The 8751-nt window shown below is 36.1% G+C and overlaps 2 long non-coding RNA genes across 2 annotated transcripts; one reads left to right on the top strand and one right to left on the bottom strand.

Moving 5' to 3' along the window:
* The first annotated feature begins 1801 nt into the window (after nt 1-1801).
* Nucleotides 1802-2583, top strand: LOC129571906 (uncharacterized). Its single transcript, XR_008688359.1, has 3 exons — nt 1802-1946; nt 2117-2230; nt 2334-2583. It is a non-coding gene; the product is annotated as an uncharacterized LOC129571906 (long non-coding RNA).
* A 5039-nt stretch (nt 2584-7622) lies between these two features.
* On the bottom strand, nt 7623-8284 carry LOC129571907 (uncharacterized). Its single transcript, XR_008688360.1, has 3 exons — nt 8154-8284; nt 7852-8088; nt 7623-7787 (listed from the first exon to the last, which is right to left on the bottom strand). It is a non-coding gene; the product is annotated as an uncharacterized LOC129571907 (long non-coding RNA).
* Nucleotides 8285-8751: the final 467 nt, after the last annotated feature.

Here is an 8751-nt window from a genome sequence, read left to right as displayed (position 1 = left end):
TTTCACTTTTTATACTTTGAACCCATTTTTGGGAGCCCCAATGGGGTTAAAGGGAGTGGGTTACTAGGCAGTTTTTGTAGCCCCATCGATTACCTTTCCAACGGTACCAGGGTCTTGGCAATGTGTCAACTACTTCTTAGTTAGATTTCAGTTGGCGCAAACCCTTTTTTTCGATTTTTTCAATTTTCCGAAAAATTTACACTGGGTGAACTCGAAAATGTGGACCACTTACAGCCCTAAGATTTTGGTTTTATCGTTTTCTACCGAAAACAAAACTCCATGCAAATTTTCAGCCAATTCGCAGAGGGTCGATCCAATTCTTAACTGATTTCGTGTGGAATGGTCGATATATGATGTTTTTAAATAAACAGTGCTGCTTTATATATCGTATTTCATCGCCATTTAATCTGGTGTATCACCTCACACGTGTACATAATTTCATAATTACTTGCAATTAGGCTTCGAATATTGCTAAACATTCAACTTTTCCTCTTATCGTTATCTTTATTTTTACTCTCTGAGTTCCATCACATGGAATAATGGTGCCGATATGCCCAAGCTTTAGCTGGTGTCGGGCCACATCGAAACCCGTCCTCGGATTGACATTTGTATTACAGGAGAGTTGGCTATGGCTTCACTAGCCTGCATGTATACGATTTTTTGAAGTATTTATTTCGCACACTAGATCAACTCAGACGCCCATCGGGCAAAGTCAGCTCGTGATTATTTGAGAAGACCTTCAAAAAGTTCCATACATACATGCCAATGTTTATGTGATATCTATATATTAATGCGCTTGCCCAAAAAGTTTTGGTACCATTTTAACCATTTTATACCCAACTGATTTTGATGCCACTGGTGCCATTTGAAAGGTCTTGATGAGTAGATGTGCAGAATGCCATTCAGAATTTACATATGTCAAGTTTGACATGAGTTTGAAGCATGTTAGTAAACACCCTGCTCCGGGTCCGGATTCCACGGACCCGTTTATTAAGTGAGAGGTGAGAGCGTACAAATGTAGTTTTTTCGCATTGTTTATCCACGAAAATTGCAATTCAGAATCTCTATTTATATTTGAACACGATTTAAAACATACTTCCACTCAACCGATTTGGCTCACACCTATACCAATCGAAAAATAATGTAACGTAGATTTGCAGAAAAATAAGAAACATTCACATATGTCAAGTTTGATAGGAGTTATGGCCGTTTGAGTGATAACCTGTTTTTGCATTGTCGGGTCCGGTGAGGTACCGACCCGAAGAGCGTTTTTCAAGCGAAAATACCATCCATTTTTGAGATATGAATGAAAAATTTCGAAAATGGAGGTTCTATGAGTTCTATTTCGCTTCTTCATTTTCATGCTCTCCCCTCATCTCCACCTCTGTGGGAACAACCATTTTCGAATTTTTTCATTCATATCTCAAAAATGGATGGTTTTTTCGCTTTTTTCACTTGAAAAACGCTCTTCGAGTCGGCCCCCAGTTCTCAAATGGTCGAATTTCGACCACAGGCGAGACTATTTGAACATTAAGTGTAACGAAGGAAAATCACCGCAGATTATAATGATGAATCATTTTATTGTTTTTATGGCAAATATGTCTGTTTTTGAAGTTTTTGTGAAGTCTTATATAGCTGAGCACTGAACACTTATCAAGGTGTTATCAAAAAAATTCGTTATCAATAGCTTTTGGTTTATTCCCTTTAAATTTCGTAAAAAGTAGAGTAAATTATCGACGAAGAAAACGTTGATAACATCTTGGAGTGCATTGTATTTCGGTATATAAGACGTCACAGAGATTCTTGAAGTGTACATTGCACAGTTTAAATTACAATAGGAACCATCCTTCAAGAATAAAACAAGTTCAGCGAACGTGAATTAAAAATGAATTTTAAAATTATTGTTTTGTTTGTCGTGATACTTTTCGCATTCGAAGTAGAAAGAGGTAAATAAATTTGAATTTCTTAGAGATTTTGTTCAAATTGAACTTCGATTATGCATTACTCTTAATACATAAATTGATTAATACGAATTTCACGAGAACCAACAATACAGAGCAAAAATGTATAGGGCAATGTATTTGAAACATAATTTTTTTAATTTTTCTTGTCTTAGCTGCAGGATATTGCTCGCCTTCTATTTGTAGCATCGATTGTAGGAACCAGGGATACAAACAATGGGCATGTAAGGTCGTGAATGGTGAGCGACAATGCGTGTGCTCAAAAAGAGGTAAATGAATATTAAACTATTAGTGGTCTTGTTCAAATTTAATTTCCATTTTACTAAAAAAAATCATGAGACAATAAATCTTTAACAAAAAAATGGTCTACAGAATATTGCTCGCCTTCCGTTTGTTCCATCGACTGTAAGCGCAAAGGATCCAGCGGTGGCCGTTGTGATGTCTCGGAAGAGACAGAAACATGCATATGTGTATAATATGCGCAGAACTTTGATCAAACCACTTCAAAATCAATTGAAATCAATTCAAGACATTCGAATTTTGTTTGAAGAAAAGCAACTTAAATGAAGTAACTTTCAATAATGTAATTTGTTCTTTTTTGAAATGTAAACATTAAATAAATAATATTGAACAAAAAAAAAAACAATCTACCAAAGTTAGTCTCATTCTTAAAATCTTATTATTATCTTATACAGCCTATTATACTATTCAGTACTTGACATTATTGAAATAAAAATAAATAAATTGTTTTTTCACAAAAATGCAGCACTTAGACTGCGCATTTGTGGCTTTCATTCTGGGGTGTCATTAACCCTACCAAAACTTGTAAAAAGCCGTACAAGCACGAAAGAAATGCCACAACTGGTCTTATCGCGATTGATGTCAAATACTTACTGTAATGGAATCATCAAAGTGCCATATTCCGATCGTCAATTCAAATGTACGACATTGTTCTACCTGGTTTGCTTGTGTTCAAAACCAGAGAAACTAAAGGCGGCCAAAGATGTCGAAGGGAAAATTAGACAAAAAATGAAGCGAACAAAATGAAATTGAGTGCGGCAAGGATGCGTGTATATATTCTTAACTTGGAAATTGGAATAAGGCGTCGAAAAAAAATATATACATATATATAGTTATTAGTTATGCGCAGTTTGTGATTTCCGCATACAAAAAACTGTCCGAATCGCTTATTTACAGCACAATGTCTGAATTGGTTTGCGTTGCGAACATTGTTTGTTTTATATTTCATACATTTATAGCATAGGTGCTCTGCACGTTCTTGTTTTTCCCCCACTGATTTGTTCACTATCTCATTCGATAAGTTTTCTAATGCAAGTAGTTCGCTAGCACATTCTTTCCATTTATGCAACTCCATTTTATTCAAAAAGTGAAGTAGAAAAATGATGATGATACAACAGGTCTATGAATAATCGATACAAATTTCAAATATAAGTATTTTATTTTTTAAAAAAGTTAACGATAAAAATATAAGAATGTTTATACGAGGGTTGCTGCATAAGTTTCTGGCCTAACCTATTTCTAGTGTTTTCAGATGCAATCTGACGATTCCATCGGAAATTTTGACATTTTTTAGGCTAAAAAACACTATAGCAGGGATTGTTTTACATTACTGGGTGTGTCTAAGCCTCCTTTCCAAGGGATACCTGGAAAAATCGTAAATTTCAACAATAAACTTCATTTTTCGATATGGGAAAAATTGATTATTCTGTTGTTAACCACCTAAAAAACTTCGTTTATCCTCAATTTAATAATTTCTGGCTAACGAAACCATTATTTTATATTTTGGGCCTGCAAATATTCGATTGAATGAAGGCATGTCAAAAGGTGAAAATTCATGAAGTGACAGATAGTTCCCAGTTTTTGGCCCATTTTCTGAATATTTTCATTCCAAAAATGTCCGCTTTATTCAGAATTCATGGCACTACAATTCCAAAGTATAATAACAGTCATGTAAATCATTTTTTCCCAGAACGAAGCATTGCAATTTGCGAAAATCGTCTGTTTTTTCAGAAATAAGGAAAATTTTCTGTTATTTTCAAACACGATACTATCACTAAAACCTTCTGGGATGACATGCTATACTCATAAATGATAATTTTGTAATCTCTAGTGACGATTGAGGGTTTTTCAGCCTATCAAAATTGCATTATTGAGAGTTTGTAGGCCTATTTTTGTCCAAAACTCTTTTTTTTGGTTGAAAACATATTTGGAGGTTTTGACATGTGAAAGGCATTTACGTCACTAAAACCACATGTAATATTGACCTCATGCATGTCATACTAATGCCAAAGGATGCCCCAATCTCACTATAAGTCGTATGAGAATATTCCACCTTTAGGTTTCGCACAGCATCAATGTGTTCCGGCGTTACAGCTGATATTTTACGACTTTCCTGCGGACTCATTTTTGAGTGAGCTTCGTCAACATTTAAAATCGTTATATCACCTCTAAATACTTGGAATGGACCGAGTTTTATCACCCAAAGCGAATTTGAGGCTATCACGGCACTCTTGTTGAGTTAGTCCCTCTCAAAAATCGGAAAAAATCATTGCACTAAAATGTTTGCGGAAAAATTCAATTTTTTCATCAAATTGAAATATTCAAGCTCATAAAACACCACGATCCGTAGTGAATCAACAGTTGACGTCTGAGGAAACTTAGCTTAAAAAAGGTCAAACTTTTTGACTGACCCAAAGTTTTGCTTCGGAAAACACTAGAACTAGGTTAGGCCAGAAACTTAAGCAGCAACCTACGTATCAGATGAAAAACCTCTAGACGAGGTTAAAATGGAGTGACGCTCCTGTGCGTGGATTTGCCACTCAAAATGACTGATATCATTTTGAGTGACGCTTTGACGCTGTATTACCTCTGGGTACGAAGTTCAGAAGCGTTTTTCGCATTCACTATTTAGTGAGTGGTAAATCCACGCACAGGAGCGTCACTCCATTTTAACCTCGTCTAGAGGTTTTTCATCTGATATCACTACTTTTGTAAGGTTTTTTTTGGAAAAATACATTTTTACCAGAAGTATGTCTATTTTAAGGTCTTATTATCAGGAAATTGCAATTTTCTGGGTAACACATTGGCATTCTAATTTCACAAGTTCTGGAGATTGCACTATCTAATTTTCACTACCATTGAAAAAGTCCCAATTTCCTCTAATTGCACATTATTATAAAATGCGGTAAAATATTACTTTACCGCAAACTTTGTTTGTTAGGTAAAGTATTGGTTTTACTAGCCAAAATTTCATGACATCTCCTCTTTCGGACCACTATAACGTCACGCCAAACTTCAAAAAGCACATATCTGTACACTAGGCAATGTAGATGGGATCAAATCCTATCGATCAAGACCTATCTACCCCCAAAAACATGTTGTTTACTATGAAATATGTGCAAAATAGCGATGTGCGTATGGCGTCGTTCGCGTTCGCGTCCGCGTCCGAGCTTTTTGTTCGCCGATTATCTCAAAAAGTTGACAAGATAATTGAGATCTGTAAGAGCCAAAAGTTTTGGCATGTCGAGACAAAGCTTCGGATTGATTTTGAGCCCATTCTGATTTTCCAATTTCGTACCATAAGCCTCCGACTGAGGACCTGAAAAACCTTGAAAAATGACACTTTTGTACGGGAAGTACCCGAAAAATGCATTTTTCGGGGTATCGATCAAGGCAAACTGCCATTTTTTTGCAAAAATAATGGGAGTCTGTGAACAACCGAACACCTACTTGCCCATAAATTTGGTCCGAAATCAACATTTCTTGAAATTTTGTTCGAAAATGACACTTTTGTATCGAAAATGGTCGAAATAATTATATTTTAAGGTAAAAAATGCTATGAAAAAAGGTTCCATTGAAATTTTGGTTAAACATTAAGCGGGAGGTAAACTAAATTGCTGCGGAGCGGTAAAGTTTGGATTACGTATGTAATTCGTTTTATGATTAAATCTTAAAATAACCATAAAAAGAGTGTTGAAACGATTGTGGATTCTCAATAGGTCATTAAAATATATTAGTTTCCAACCACCAAAGCTCTGGAAAGTGCATTTTAATGTATCCCCCGAACAAAAGTTCAATTTTATACATTCAGATGCCACAATGCCGATTTATGACTAAAATGATAACGAAATGGATATTCAAGTGTTCGTGGACTCCCATTATTTTCACGAAAAATAGCAGTTTTCTAAGACCAGAATGTCGTCAGAGGTCTATTTCACGTGTTTTCCGAACAAAAACATCATTTTCAGTGAAAATAGAGCAACTTGAAAAATTCACTTCAATCTGACCTATTTTTCGACCATGAAATGCCCTCAGATCGCATTGTGACCACTTCTTATCGATTGCTCGTCGAAAATTGAGCGGATATGGTCTTTCGTGAGCCCTTTCCAGCCAGTCGATGCGTATTTTTGGCAGCAATTTCATCGTAGAATGCGACTCTTCATACAAGTTTCCGTTCATTGCAGAATTGCCTATGCCCAGAACTTCGAAATACGAATTTTCCCGGATATATGGCATATGCCATTTTGTTGGTATGGTGGCCGGCTACAAACGCTCAGTTTTTGGTAAAAATTGTCGGACCCATTTTTGAGAAATCGCGTTTGGTGTGAAATTTAAGGGGGTCGATTTTTCATAAAAATCGACTTTTTTCTTTTATATCACATAAACATTGGCATGTGTGTATGGAACTTTTTGAAGGTCTTCTCAAATAATTACGAGCTGACTTTGCCCGATGGGCGTCTGAGTTGATCTAGTGTGCGAAATAAATACTTCAAAAATCGTATACATGCAGGCTAGTGAAGCCATAGCCAGCTCTCCTGTAATGCAAATGTCAATCCGAGGACGGGTTTCGATGTGGCCCGACACCAGCTACAGCTTGAGCATATCGGCACCGGAATCTGTGGGGATCAAAAAATTTTCCGGACACACGGACGAACGGACGCACAAATCAATACTTTCATAAAAAATCAAGATCAAACTGCCAATGCCCATAACTTTTTCGTTTTTGGACCAATCGGGGCACTTAGACCGGCGTTGGAAAGGTGGCGAGGAGGAGCTTCACTTGAACACCTCAGACTATCCCCTGGGTACCCCCTTCGCAAGATATGGGTATAGATTTGAAAATTTATCGAAATTTTCCAACCGCTATATTTTTGTCTAGATCACACTTTTGGCATGGGAGATATGGTGTTTCCGACTATTTGGGCCAAGACCTTTCCAATGGTACCTAACATGCCGGGGCCCAAATGTGTGACAAACAAGTGACGCAAAAACTGGCATTTTTGATATTTGGCTTGAAATGCACAGTCTATGGAGCGTCACTTGTCGGACTATCGTCCTCCGTGATGGATAGTTCAGTTTCCTAATATGAGATTTCGTGTATTTTTGCGATTAAAATAAAAATTAAACTATTGAATGAATTTTTCGTTAATCAACCGATACATCAAATAAAAGCCAAATAAATTCTCTTTCGAATAGATATAAACATTTTGGGAATTTATGAAGTAATTTTGTAGAAATGGACATGCAAATCGGAGAATTGATAGTTTATGTTACAAATTGGAGTGTTTACGATATTTGAATAGAATTTATTTTAAATATTTCCAATTTCCTAAACAAATAAATTGAGACACGAGCTGGGAATACTAAATTGTTTTAAATAAATTTTATTTTAATTCATTTGTTTTGTAAATATGAGCGGAGAAAAAAGTCATTCTGAATCCAAATAAGCAGCATTGGTCTTCAATAATAGCAACTGTTCGAAGATTTTGTCATCCATGTTCCGACGTTTTGGCTCCAATATCAAACCTTTAAAGAAAAGCAAACACTTTTTTGAAGTACTTAGCTAAAGGTATTTGATTTTTATTCTCACCAGCATAGGAGAAAAGTCATTCGGGGGGTGCTGACGAAGTGCATACTGCGTTGAACTTCTTGAATAATTTTTCCACAAATGGATGCTGATAAAGTTGGATGAAATCGGTTTCAGTGTTCGCACATGGCTTGCGTAAAAATGCGGCAATGTCCATCTCAGCTTCTATTTTCTTATCTGTGCCACGTTCTGCAGTTTGATTGAATCTAAACTGAAACGATGTGGACTGTACTACCAAAGCTAATAGAGAAAAAAGTCAGAGAAAAATTAGATTTGAATCAAGTGAAAGTCAAAGTATATTTTACCTGTGGGTATTTCCGGTGATGCTGAGCCAAGAACCGAACGAATTTTCACTAAATTTTCGCTCGAGTACATATCACCTATGAGCCATCTCGTTTTGAAGTATGGATGAGAACATGTTGCAACCAAAGCCGGCATACATCGCACATCGTCGAAATCGAACAAATATCCAAACCGATCTTCAATTCCACCCAAAACTGCATTGAGTAATGGTACAGCATATTTTAGATTTTCACTTTTCATTTGCAATAGATCTTGCTTTCGATTTTCGTTTTCAAAACATGGCGTGACATAAGCTTGAAAGTTCGGCCGTACTTATCAACACGCATCCCCAATAATTCTATGGATAGAATGACATATTTTAAAATTATTTTTAAAAATTCGGCTCATTTAAAACCTACCATTGGTGTATTCGATGAAACTTTCATCTTCTACCGTTCGCAATGGATGCATTCCCTTTATAATAAACTTCATCACAATGTCATCCAAATGTTGTTGATCTATTACAGTTCTCGTATATTTCTTGCGTTTTATCGGATCATGTTTTTTCTTTTGTGCTAAATATTTCGAATATTCCATCATGTGTTTCCGCTATAAAGACGA

This window comes from Sitodiplosis mosellana, unplaced genomic scaffold, assembly GCF_009176505.1.
Source record: "Sitodiplosis mosellana isolate CC-2019 unplaced genomic scaffold, AAFC_SMos_1.0 Smas_scaffold_3651, whole genome shotgun sequence".
NCBI classification, from domain to species: domain Eukaryota; kingdom Metazoa; phylum Arthropoda; class Insecta; order Diptera; family Cecidomyiidae; genus Sitodiplosis; species Sitodiplosis mosellana.
The sequence above is the reverse complement of the archived record's forward strand: the minus strand, read 5'-3'. Positions and strand labels throughout refer to the sequence as shown.